Here is a 12,117-nt window from a genome sequence, read left to right as displayed (position 1 = left end):
GCGACAGAGAAGGGCGCCCAGGGCCTCTGAGGAGGAAAATACAAGCTGAAAGCCAAATAGAAATAATGGGGGGTTTTCCAGTGCCCTGGCCTCTTTCCAGCCCTCTGGCCTCCCACCAAGGTGCACCACTGTGAGTGGTGCTAGGTTTGGGAACCTTTGAAGCAGGAAGAGGTGTTATGGTGATTCTCAGGTTCCTCATCCTAAGATAAACTGAGGCAGTACTAAAGTTTGGCTCCTAGAGGTGGGAGCTCAAAGTGGAGGCCCTACAGCCCCTCCCCTGCCTCCCCACCCCTTTTCATGTCTGGCGCTCTAGCCCCTCTTCTGAGCTGTCAGGTGACTCTCTAGGGTCCATCAGTGGCTTTTAACGGAGCCCCCAGCTTTCATCCTATTAGTGAGCCTGGGAGTAATTATGACTTCATTAGCCAAATAGGTTCCTGGTTCAGAGACTCCCTCGCACAAAACCAAACACACACCCCCTTCCTTCCATCTGAAGTCTGTCCCCCAGGGGACCTTTGGCTGACAATGTAGCTGGCTCCAGGGAAACCTGGCAGGAAAGTCGGGGGAAGAAGCCAAGTTGCTGGCCAATGGGGAGGAAGCCTGCGTCCTCCCGGGCAGTGCATCTGTGGACCGACCCCTGGAGAGGATTGACAGAGAGAAGGATGGCACTCCAGCAAATGAGGGGCATGACCCCCTGCATCTGTTTGCTGCTCCTTGCCCTCCAGCCCTCCTGCCCTTCCAGTCATAGGCCTTACTGATGGCTGGTCCACTTCCCAGATACATGGGTAGACTGGTCTGGTCCTGTGAGCCAGTTCCCAGGGGCAGCAGCCGCAAGCTCCGCTCCCGCCTACACTTCAGCTGCTCCAGCCCCAAGAGCCAGGAAGCAGTAGGGCTGACAAGCAAGGGCAGGGCCATGTTGGACTACCCAGGAATAAATAAACTGGGGGGAAGGACTCAGGGAGCCTTAGCCCCCACCCCACAACCACCAGACCAGGTAGATAGGTCCCAGGCGCCTGGAGAAATTCCACATGTAGTGATTTATCTTTCACCAGCATTAGAAACTATTCTGTGTCCTTTCTGTCTGTCTCTGTCTTTCTGTCTCTCTGTCTTTGTTTCTTTGTTTCTCTCCCACCTCCCCTTCTCATGGCCTCAAGCTTGAGTTACCCCTTAAGGCAAACCACTAATCTGTTTTTAACTTAGGTTATTGTTCAAAGAGGGTCTTGCATTTTTTTTTTTTTTTGCCTGAGTCAGCCCCACAATCCTCCTACTTATGCCTTCCACAAAGCTGGGGTCTCAGGCATGCAACACGACACCCAGCTTTGTTGGTGAGGATGGGGTTCTGCTAACTTCTTGCCTTCGCTGACCTCAGACTTCTTGCTCCCCAAGTCTCCACCTCCCGAGTGTAGTGAGTTTACAGGCAGGAACCACTGTGCCTGAAGAGAAAGCATTTGCTTCGGGTCTAAATTAACTCCACATTGCAATTAAAACCATCCACACAAGAAATGGCATTTCATCCTCTTTTAATAGACTTTCTGAGGAGTGCAGAGTCCCATCCTCCTGTCTCCATGCGGGCCCCCAGTTTACCTGCTCCATGTCATGTCAGTCCTTCCTGGCTTCTGCAGCCACACAATGCTAATCAACCCGGGGTCTCTCCTGCGGGTCAGGCAAGCAGCCAGGAGAGCCCACCAGGGCTCATCCACTCCGGACTGCCCCCCCCACCAGGAGAAGGCATGGGCCCCCTGTGGACCCTCAAATGCATGCCTCTTTGTCCACAAAGCTTCCAAAGAGAGCTGGTGGGTGGCTGGGGGGGGGGGGAGCTTCACAAGTAACAGCTGGTGAGTTCTCATTCCTGCTGAGGATCCCCTCTGCCCGGGTCCTCGGCCGGCAAGATGCCATCTGCCGGGGCTGGCCCTCCAGGCGCAAAGATAGATGAGATGACCTCCACACAGCCCTGCTGTTCTCGGGCTTCTGAGCTATGGCAGCCTTGGCCCTGGCTCTGGCTCTCCTCTGACCCTCGGAGCCCCCAGGCCTGATGTCTCCATCACCTCTGCCCCCAGCTCCTCACCCTGCAAGGCAAGGGAGGACCCCCAGAGACCCGCCCAGCTGTGCCCGCCGCACCCCTGCTCAGGTTCTCTGAAAGCAACCGTCCTTTTGTCAATTCTGCAATTTCCCAAAGTGCCAGCAGCCTCTCGCGTGACAGCCCGGCATCTGCTCCTCGCACTCTCCAGAAGGTGGGTGGGAGCCGTGCCAGCCTCTTCCCCGAGGCTCCCCGAATCCCAAGCTCCTTCCTCTTCCCCTTCTCGCCTGAGCCTGGCGCGCCCCGCCCCCCAGGACCTGGTTCACCTGGCCAAACAGATGGACACCTGTCCCGATCTTTGTGGGCTACAGGGAAAGCAGCTGTCCTCCCAATGGAGGGTCCTTGTTGGTGTAGGAGCCATGGGGCTAGAGGCCTTGTGCTCGGCCTTCTCCTATACCCCACCTCCACCCCCCACCCCCACCATCCACACCATCTTCTGGCTGCTTCTGGCTGCTCAGTCCAGGGCAAGGTAAGTTCCCTTCTGCAGCCCAGCAGACCTGCTGGAGTCTGACCTGGCCTGGCATAGGAATAGCACAGGCTTTCTTGGTCCCAGCTTTGCCGGGCTGGGGAGTTAGGTGGGTGGGGCTGATCTAGGTGCTGTAGGATACTGAACAATACACTGACCTCTACCCCCTAGATGCTAGCGCATCCCTCCGTCTCCCATATGGACACCCCTCTATCTCTGCCCTGTGTGGTAACCCCAGATGTCTTCTGGCTGAGAAATACAGAGCTAACGCAGAAGAGAACCCTGACCCTGGAGTGTCAGTGACCCATACACACTCATTTCTGGTTTGAGGTCCAGGAGACAGAGCATTGGCTTAAAGTAGATGTTGGCAAGCATTTTCCTTAAGCGACCAGATAGTGTGTTCAGCTTTGGGGCTAGACCGTAACTACTCAACAATTGGTGTGGCATAAAAGAAGTCATAGACAAAGCCAGGTATGGTGACTTATACTTATAATCCTGCTGTTCAAGGGGCTGAAAATCAGGAGGATCACCAATCCAGGCCAGCCTAGCAAAAAGTTCTTAAGACCTTCTCTCAAGCAATATAAGATAGCTGGGATAGTGGTGGCTGCCTGACATCTCAGCTTTGCTGGAAGAATAAATATGAGGACTGCTGTTTAGGTTATCCTAAACAGCAAAGACTCCAGTAGAAAGAAGCAGAAGAAGAAAAAGAGGAGGAGGAGGAGGAAGAGGAAGAGGAAGAGGAGGAGGAGGAAGAGGAGGAGGAGGAAGAGGAGGAGGAGGAGGAGGAGGGGAAGGTGGAGGAGGAGGTGGTGGTTAAGGCCAAACCTTAACTGAGGTCAAACCCCAGTACTGCCAGAAAAGAAAAGTAACAAGTCCTAGAGAATATAAAATGAACAAGCATGGCTACGTTCCAATTGATCTTTATTTGTGAACACTGAAATAGAAAATATGTATTATTTTCACAAGTCACAAAATACTATGATTTTTTAAGCCATTTAAAATGTAAAACTCATTCACAGATAAAGATCAGACCTCTGGTTTTAAGGACCTCAGAGGGATCAGAGTTCTGAGTCCCTGTCAAATAGCTCCTCTGCATGTTACAAAGCCAAGGGCAGAGGCTGAAACTGCAAAGGAGTCTTGTTCCTCATGGGGTATGGAAGTGGAGGGGTGGGCTCATTTGCAGCACACTCCCCCCCTCCTCAATTGGTCTTGGAGCTTGAACTCAGGGCCTGGACACCATCTCTAAGTTCTTTCTCTCCAGGAAAGCACTCTGTCACTAAGAGCCACAACTCTACTTCCGGTTTTCTATTGGTTAATTGGAGATAAGGGTCTCAGGTTTTCCTGCCCCAGCTGGTTTTTAACTGTGATCCTTAAATCTCAGCCTCCTGAGTAGCAAGGATCATAGGTGAGAGCTACCAGCACCCAGCCTGGATCATTTGCTTTAACTCACTTTGACCCAGTAACTCGAGCTAACATTTTGTTTTGTTTGGGTTTGGGGGTTTATTTTGGCAGCAGGGAGGCAGTGGGTTCATTTGCTTGCTTGTTTTGGTGGTACTGGGATTTGAACTTAGGGCCTTACTTGCTAGGCAGTTTATTCTACCACGTGAGCCATGTCCCCAGTCCTGTGTACTGTTGAGTGAGCCTTCAAGTGGAGACCAACAAATGATTTCTAGTGCCTGATGCAAAAACGGGACGTTGAACTCCTTGTTTAAGAAAATTATTCCTAATTCCAAGATAGCAGCAGAAGAGCATTGACGCGAGACCTGAGCTTCCTGAGCACAGGCTGTGTGGGACTGCCCGGGTTGCAGAAGGGCACTCTGGACCTCAGCCTTTATACCAGGGATGTGTGCACCCACCTCCCTGCCTCCAACAGCCAGAGAACTGGGGAATGATACTTCTCACAGGCCTGCAGGCTGGGCCTCCACATACTGCACCAGGCTGCACCCTGCTCCCTCCCCAGGCAGTGTGGCAACGCAATGCCGGCTTGAAGAGATCTTTAGTACACATGCTGATGCTGGCCCTGCCTCCAGGACCCCCCGCTCCAGGATAAGGAGAGAAGTAATCATCTATGCCCCAACATGGTCCTATCTATCTACTGGGCACCAGCCAGTAAGCCAAGAAGGCAAACAGTATGTTGGAGATGCCACCAGACCATTACTTACCAGTAAGCAGGATACCTGCAATGGAACCATAGGGCCGCTGATGCCCAATGGGACAGCAGTTGTGGAGGATGAGGGGGTTCAGCCAGGTGCACATGGAGGAGACAGATAAGGAAGAGATGGAATGAGAGAGGCTATTTCTTCTAGAAAGGGCATATGGGTCCACTGGCTGCAGTGGGTTGGGAAAGGGCAGGAGAAGAGGGTGATCTGGAGAGAGACCTGATCATAATCTCACAGTGAGCCCTGTGTATGTGTGTATGTGGCAGGGGGGGGGCGGGGAGGGAGAGCCTGGGGTCTAACCTAAGGCAAGAGATGCTGGTGAATGTTACGCCACCGCAGTCTGAGTGACACCTGGCTGACTCACTGCAAGCAGGGAGGTGGGTGGAAGACAAGGACCCAGCAGGAGGCTGGTAGGGGCCAGTGCTGTGGTGGGGAGGCCGAGGGGAGGCAGAGGAAGCAAGTCAGCAGGACTGAGAGGTAGGCAGGATTCAGGGTAGGGGAGAGACATGGGATGGAAATGTCTAGAGCATTCCCTTCATGCAGGCAGGGTCCTATGGACTGCATGTTTGGGTCACCCTGCTCCATGTACATCCCAAATGCCTATGGTAAAACCTAAACTCCCATAGTTATGGTAGTAGGTGGTGGTACCTTTGGGGAGTAATACGGTCCTGAGGGTAGAGCCCCCTGAATGGCATTAGTGGTCTTCTAAGAAGAGACAGGGAGCTTGCTCTCTGCTGTCTGCTATGTAAGGATGCAACCAGAAAATGCTACCTGCAGAAAGCAGCCTTGGCCAGACATTGGATCTTCAGGCGCCTCGATCTTGGACTTCCAGCCTCCAGAGCTGTGCAAACAGAGGTCTGTAGTTTCCAGGGTATTTTGTTTTAGCAGCCTGAGCTGACTAAGACAGCAGGGAGTCAGGAGGACCTGCAGATGGAGGAGGCAAAGGGCAGAGTTTCATTTGGGCTCTACAGAGAAAGAGAACAGCAGGACGTAGAGATGCTCCTGGACCTCGGATGTCTCAGGGAAACCTATCATCAGTTGAAAATACAGAAGGTGACAATACACTTAGTACACCTCACCGAACATCGTCACCTAGCAACAAACTTGTTATGTCTCCCTGGGCCTGCCTCATACCACATGATCACCAGCCGGGGAAAAGACCAAAACTCAAAACTTAAGGCAGAGTTTCTATTGAATGCATGTCACCTTCACACCACTGCAAAGTCAATCCATTTTAAGGCAGGGACTGTGTGGATGTGTAAAATATATACTACACACATAGTCAATGAAATTCGAGGGCTTGACTCACGGGACGGTGAGGACAAGCTGGTAGACCGGAAACCCTCCCGTAAGAATTTAATTTTCAGGAAAACCTCAATTTTTTTTAACTATTAAGGCCTTTCAAAAGTCTGGATAAGCCAGGTGCTGGTAGCTCCCGCCTGTAATCCTAGCCACTTGGGAGGCTGAGATCTGAGGATTGAGGTTCAAAGGCAACCTGGTCAGGAAAGTCCGGAAGGCTCTTATCCCCAATTAACCATCAAGGAGGCCTGCGGAATCCAGACAAGGATTCCAGAGTCTCCCAACTGCCCTTTGGGCCCCATGTTCTATGGCATATTCTGTGCCTGTCCATCAGCCCCCAGTCAGGCTCCGTGAACCACACTCAAAGGCCATCTCTTCCACAGCCCAGCTCACTTCCAGAGTCCCCTGCCCCCGATCCCCAAGGCTGCTTATCAGGACTTAAACATGCCCCTGCCCAGGGTGGCCTGAGGGAGTCTGGGCAACCCTCAGTCCAAGTCCCAGCCCCTGCCTGGCTCTTCTGTGCCCTTGGCCTGATCATTCACCTTGATGGACTTCGGTTCCCACAGCCTCCACCCTCTCCCCGGCTCTGTCCCTCCACCCTCCCTCTGCCCACACTTGCCAAATTGTTTCATAATAAAAAAAATTTTTTTTAAAGAGAACTCAAGGTTCTCTGTGCTCTTTGGAGAGACCACATAAATGCAGGACGTTATTAGCATCATTACTATTAAATATTAATAATGACATTAGCATTGTCTATTATAAGCCTGAAAAAAAAAAAGAAAGAATCTCCAAAGAGCCCTGGGTTGATATGGTAAAGAGAATAATTAGGCCCCTCTGGGACATACACCCTGCCAGGCCTGTAAGCAAAATTAGGAAGGGTAGAGATTTCCCTTCAGTTTGATTTGGCTCCTCCAGGCCCTACACAAATCATCCAAGGCCCTGCCATACCTCACACCCCATATCGGACCATTTCCCACCTCTTCTCCACCTCCCTGGGCCAGACCCAGGACCCAGCCCACAGAATCCTTTACCGGCTCCCAGCCCGCTCCATCCTCAGCCTCTGACAGCCTGGCCCACATGTATTTTCTGAGCCTGCCCTGCACCCGGCACAGTGCTATGCAGAAGGGCGAGGGCAGGAAGCACAGAGTTTGCTAGGATGTTCCTGGCTTCCAGAGACCACACAGCAGAGGGAATAGTAGCCAGTATCTTGGAATGGCACCAAAGTGCTCTTGCAATCATTATGTGTAGAGCCGGGAGATAGTGGCTCACTCCTGTAATCCTAACTACTAAGGAGGTTGTGACCTAGGGATCGAAGTTTAACAACATTTCTTAGGCAGACAAATCCATGATGCTTTTATCTCCCATTAAGCAACCAAAAAAACCTGAATGAAAGTGTGGCTCAAGCAGTAGAGCACCAGCCATGAGCAAGAAAGCCAAATGACAGCTTAAGGCCCTGAATTCAAGCCCCAGTGTCTGTACTGGCAGAATAAAAATTAAATGTTATATTTAGTCAGGTGCTTAGCAGCTTATGCCTATAATCCTAACTAATCAGGAGGCTGAGAATGAAGGCTATCCTAAGATCGTCTCTCAGCTGGAAAAGCTGGGTGTGATGGCACCTACCTGTCATTCCAGCTATGACAGGAAGCAAAAATAGAAGGATGAAGGTCCAGGCTGGCCCATGAAGAAAGTAAAAGACCCTATTACAAAAATAACCAGAAGCCAGGCACTGGGGGCTCATGCCTGTAATCCTAGCTACTCTGGAGGCTGAGATCTGAGGATCATAGTTCAAAGCCAGCCTGGGCAGGAGAGTTTATGAGACTCTTATCTCCAATTTAACCACCAGAAAACCAGAAGTGATGCTGTGGATCAAGTGGTAGAGCACTAGCCTTGAGCTAAAGAGCTCAGGGACAGCTCCTGGACCCAGAGTTCAAGCCCCACAACCAACCAAAAATAAACAACCAGAGCAAAAGGACTGGTGGCCCGGCTCAGGCATAGACTCCCTGCCTAGCAAGAACACCGCCCTGAGTTCAAATCCCATATGTTAAAAAAAAAAAAAGACATTATGTTTAATTCAGACATCCTCACACCTACCCTAAGTAGGATTATTCCCATTTTACTCATGGATTCTCAAAGCAAACAATAGTCATTCAGCGGCATAGTCCATGTCGCCGTCCGAGTGGGCGTGGCAGAATGGTCTCCTCTCGTGGTGGCAGATCTGGAGCTGCCCCAAACATCAAAGCAGACAGAGGCACAGCTGGATGGACACACAGCAGCCTTACATGATAACACACAGGGTCAAGGGGGAGCACTGCAATTTATTGAACACCTACTACTCTAGGTCCTGTGTGGATTCAAGGCTCCCAGTCAGCTCAGCATGGTGTGCGTCTTCATCGTTATTTTTCTGGGTGAGGAGGGAGGCACGTTGTCTGTGCCCACAGTCCCTCCGTAACAGCAAGGGGTCCAGGCTGCTCTGTCCTCAAAGCTTTGCTAACAGCCACGTCGCTCTCCTCCAGGGTTACCGATGGGTAACTCTCCAGGGTTCCTTCTCACTGTCTGTCAGTCTGCTTCTACAAAGAAGGGCACTTTGTCATGAACCACGTCCTCTGAATCTCCCACCGTTCTAGGCAGAGAGACTGTGCATAAATACGGTCCCCTGGGAGCTCTGGAAGAGGGGGTGGAGCCTAATCCCAGAGGCTGGAGATGCACAGGTGGAGAGGAGGGAGATGGCAAAGCCACCAGAGCACAAGGACTGCGGCAGCCCCCGGTCCTTCTCCACTTGTGCTCTGGGACCGGCCACTTGGAGGCTCTCAGGACTCCATTATGATTGATCTGGTGGGCCAAGGAGGAAAGGAGCAGATGGTCTGGGAAGGGTTGGTTGGTCCTCAAAATGCCTCCTGAGCCTCCCCAGGGAGCACTGAATGTTTGCAAGCATAATAGTACCCGTTTCATTAGCCATCTCATCATCTGGCTCTCCTCAGCTACTCTTCTTTGTTCCCTTTGAGAGTCTGTGGGGAAGCAACTTAGAGACAACATGGAGTTGGGTTGGTGTGTGTGTGTGTGTGTGTGTGTGTGTGTGTGTGTGTGTGTGTGTGTGTGTGTGTGCATGCGCATGCACCACTACTAGGGCTTGAATTCAAGGCCTTGTGCTCTCAAATGGCTTTTTTTTTTCCCTCAAGGCTGGCACTCTTCTACTTGAGCCATACCTCTACTTCTGGATTCTTAGTGATGAATAGTACATAAGAGTCTCATGGACTTTTAGGCCTTGGCTGACTTCCAACAGTGATCCTCAGTTCTCAGCCTCCTGAGTAGCTGGAATTACAGGCATGAGCCATCGGCGCCTGGCTTGAGTCTTCACAGAGAGGAGAGTTGCCCTATGGTCACCGAGTAGTCCAGTCTCTTCTCTGCCAGAGAAGATGCAGCCATCCTGTCCCTGCTGAAGAGTGGACAGGAGTGGATGGCTGGCATCCACAACACAGGCCAAAGCCAGGAGATGAGTCAGAGCCCTGGTCGCCATGACTGCGCTTTCTCTGTTTACTTTGGCAGTCCTGGCTGTGGCTGAGCATGTGCAGAATGAGGATAACAGTGATGATGAAGATGACGATGATGACGATGATGATGATGATGATAATAATAAACAATCCTGCTCACCTCTGGAGTAAACACTTGGTGATTTGGAGATAACCAAAACAGATAGTAATCCTATCATTATCCACCCAGTGCAAACCCCCCCCGCAGCAAAGCTCAGCTGGACCCCCACAGGCCTGTCTGTGCTCCCCTCAGAACACAGCGCCTGAGAGGCTGCCACTGAGGATCCCCGGTACCACTAACCCCCCAAAAGATTCATCTGGACCAGGCACGGCTGAGCTCTCCATACAAGTGAGAAGACAACATTTGGGGAACCATCTTTCCCAAGCCAGGTTGGTGACCATTCTTGCTTTTCCTTACTGTACCTACCTTTGCCCATCTGAGGCGGGGGACACCCGGGGAATCAGACCATCTTTCAGACCAAAGTTTACCTCTGCTCCTGACCCTCCCCAGGGAGCTGGGCCAGCCGATCTCCTGGCCTCTACAGAGGCTGATGTATCACTCCTGTCTTGGCAAGGACCAATTCCTGCCACTTCCTGCTGGAAAGACCTGGCAAAACATAGCAGGCTGACTCCGGTGGCACTGGGGGGGCGGGGGGAATGGGCGCAAGGCTCACCTCAAGAGCTCAGGGCCAGGGCACGGCAGCCAGAGGGACAGACAGGTAGATGGGACAATGTGGCAGGGGCAGGAAGGGAAAGGGTGTCCCAAGAGGAAGTTGATGTGCCTGTCTCTGTCGCCACAGCAGCATTCAAAGTCAGCCAAGAAACATCCTGAGCAAAAGCAGCTATCACATCAGGCTGCTGGTGCCTCACACCCACAATCCCAGGTACTCAGGAGGCTGAGATCTGAGGATCGTAGTTCAAAGTTCAAAGCCAGCTCAAGGCAAGAAAGTCTGTGAGACTTTTTTTTTGGGGGGGTCCGGTCGTGAGGCCTGAACTCTGGGCCTGGGCGCTGTCCCTCAGCTCTTCAGCTCAAGGCTAGCGCTCTACCACTTGAGCAACAGCGCCACTTCTGGCTTTTTTCTTTTTGCTTATGTGGTGCTGAGGAATCGAACCCAGGGCCTCAGGCATGCAAGGCAAGCACTCTACCACTGAGTCACCTTCCCAGCCCTCTGTAAGATTCTTATTTCCAATGAACCACCAAAAAAGCTGGAGATGGAAGGTGTGGCTCAAGTGTCAGGGTACGAGTCTTGAGTGGAAAAGTTAAGGGATTGTGCCCAAGTCTTGAGTTTAAGCCCCAGTACTGGTGCATACACACATGTGTGTACACACACATACACACACAAAGAACTATCTCTAAAACTGGGCACTGGTGGATCATGCCTGTAATCCTAGCTACTCAGGAGGCTGAGATCTAAGTATCACAGTTCAAAGCCAGCCTGGGCAGGAAAGTCTGCGAGACTCTGATCTCCAATCACCCAGCAGAAAACCAGAAAGGAAGTTGTGGTTCAAAGTGATAGAGCACTAGTCTTGAGCAAAAAAGTTTAGGGACAGTGTCCAGGCCCTGAGTTCAACTGACCCCCCCCCCAAAAAAAGACTATCTCCATCTCCATGCATCAGGAGCAAAGAAGATGGGCTCCCATTGTACAAGGCCTGGAGAGGGGGATTGGAGCCAGGGAGGGCCATGTGGAACACCAGTGGGCATTCAGGTGGCAGAATCATCCCTTCTCTTCTCCAAGCTCTCTCCTGCCCGCCTGCCACCCCCCCCCCCCACCCCCGACCCCAGTCCCCTGGCCAGTCAGCAAGCACAGAGCCATGCTCATACTTGACAGGTATGGCATTTAAAACTGGGAGGCTGGCCTGCCAGCTGTTGCAGCATCTGGACTGCTCACCAGTCTTGCCTGTGTGAGCTGGACAGCAGGCAGGCCGAGGGGGGGGGGGATACAGCATGGACAGCCTGGCAGGGCTGACGGGTGCCGCAGATGGTTGGTCCTTCTGCCTCTCGGGCCTGTCTTCCTGCCCCCACCACCTCCCCCTGGGGCGGGAGTGATGCACTACTTAGGTGATCACCAAGCATCTCAGGGCTGGCACACACCTGAGCCATCTTTAACCCCTTCAGGTTACCGGTGAGGTTCAGAGACACTAGGCACTTAGCCAAACACAGACGGCCAATCTGTAGCAGAGTCCAGATTTAGGGGTGGGTAGCTTTCGACAGGACGGCAGGGGTTGAGGTGTATGTAACGTGGGGGGGGGGTGGAAACTGCACCAGAGGCCCCCTCTTTTTGGCTTCTTTCCCATACACCAAACTGGATGTTTAAAATTTGGACTCTGTCCTCTCTCTGGTAGATATCTAGGGAAGACCAGGAGTTTGGGCTCCAGGGGCTGAGAAGCAAGAGCTACTTTCTTTGTGCCTCCCCTTGGGGGGTGTGGGGGGGGCGGTTCCCCTGTGGATTGGTGGGGAGGGGGTAGGGCTGGTCAGCCAGCCAGCCAGCGCCCCAAAGCAGCCGGCAGGCCAGGCCAGCGCTGAGCCGCCCATGCATTATGGAAGACGCTCCCCGGGTCCTTAAATGACAGCAAATGAGGTAAAGCCGGGAG

Source organism: Dipodomys merriami, unplaced genomic scaffold (assembly GCF_024711535.1).
Source record: "Dipodomys merriami isolate MVZ:Mamm:240054 unplaced genomic scaffold, mDipMer1.0.p SCAF_31, whole genome shotgun sequence".
In the NCBI taxonomy this organism is placed as follows: domain Eukaryota; kingdom Metazoa; phylum Chordata; class Mammalia; order Rodentia; family Heteromyidae; genus Dipodomys; species Dipodomys merriami.
Note: the sequence above shows the minus strand (reverse complement) of the source record.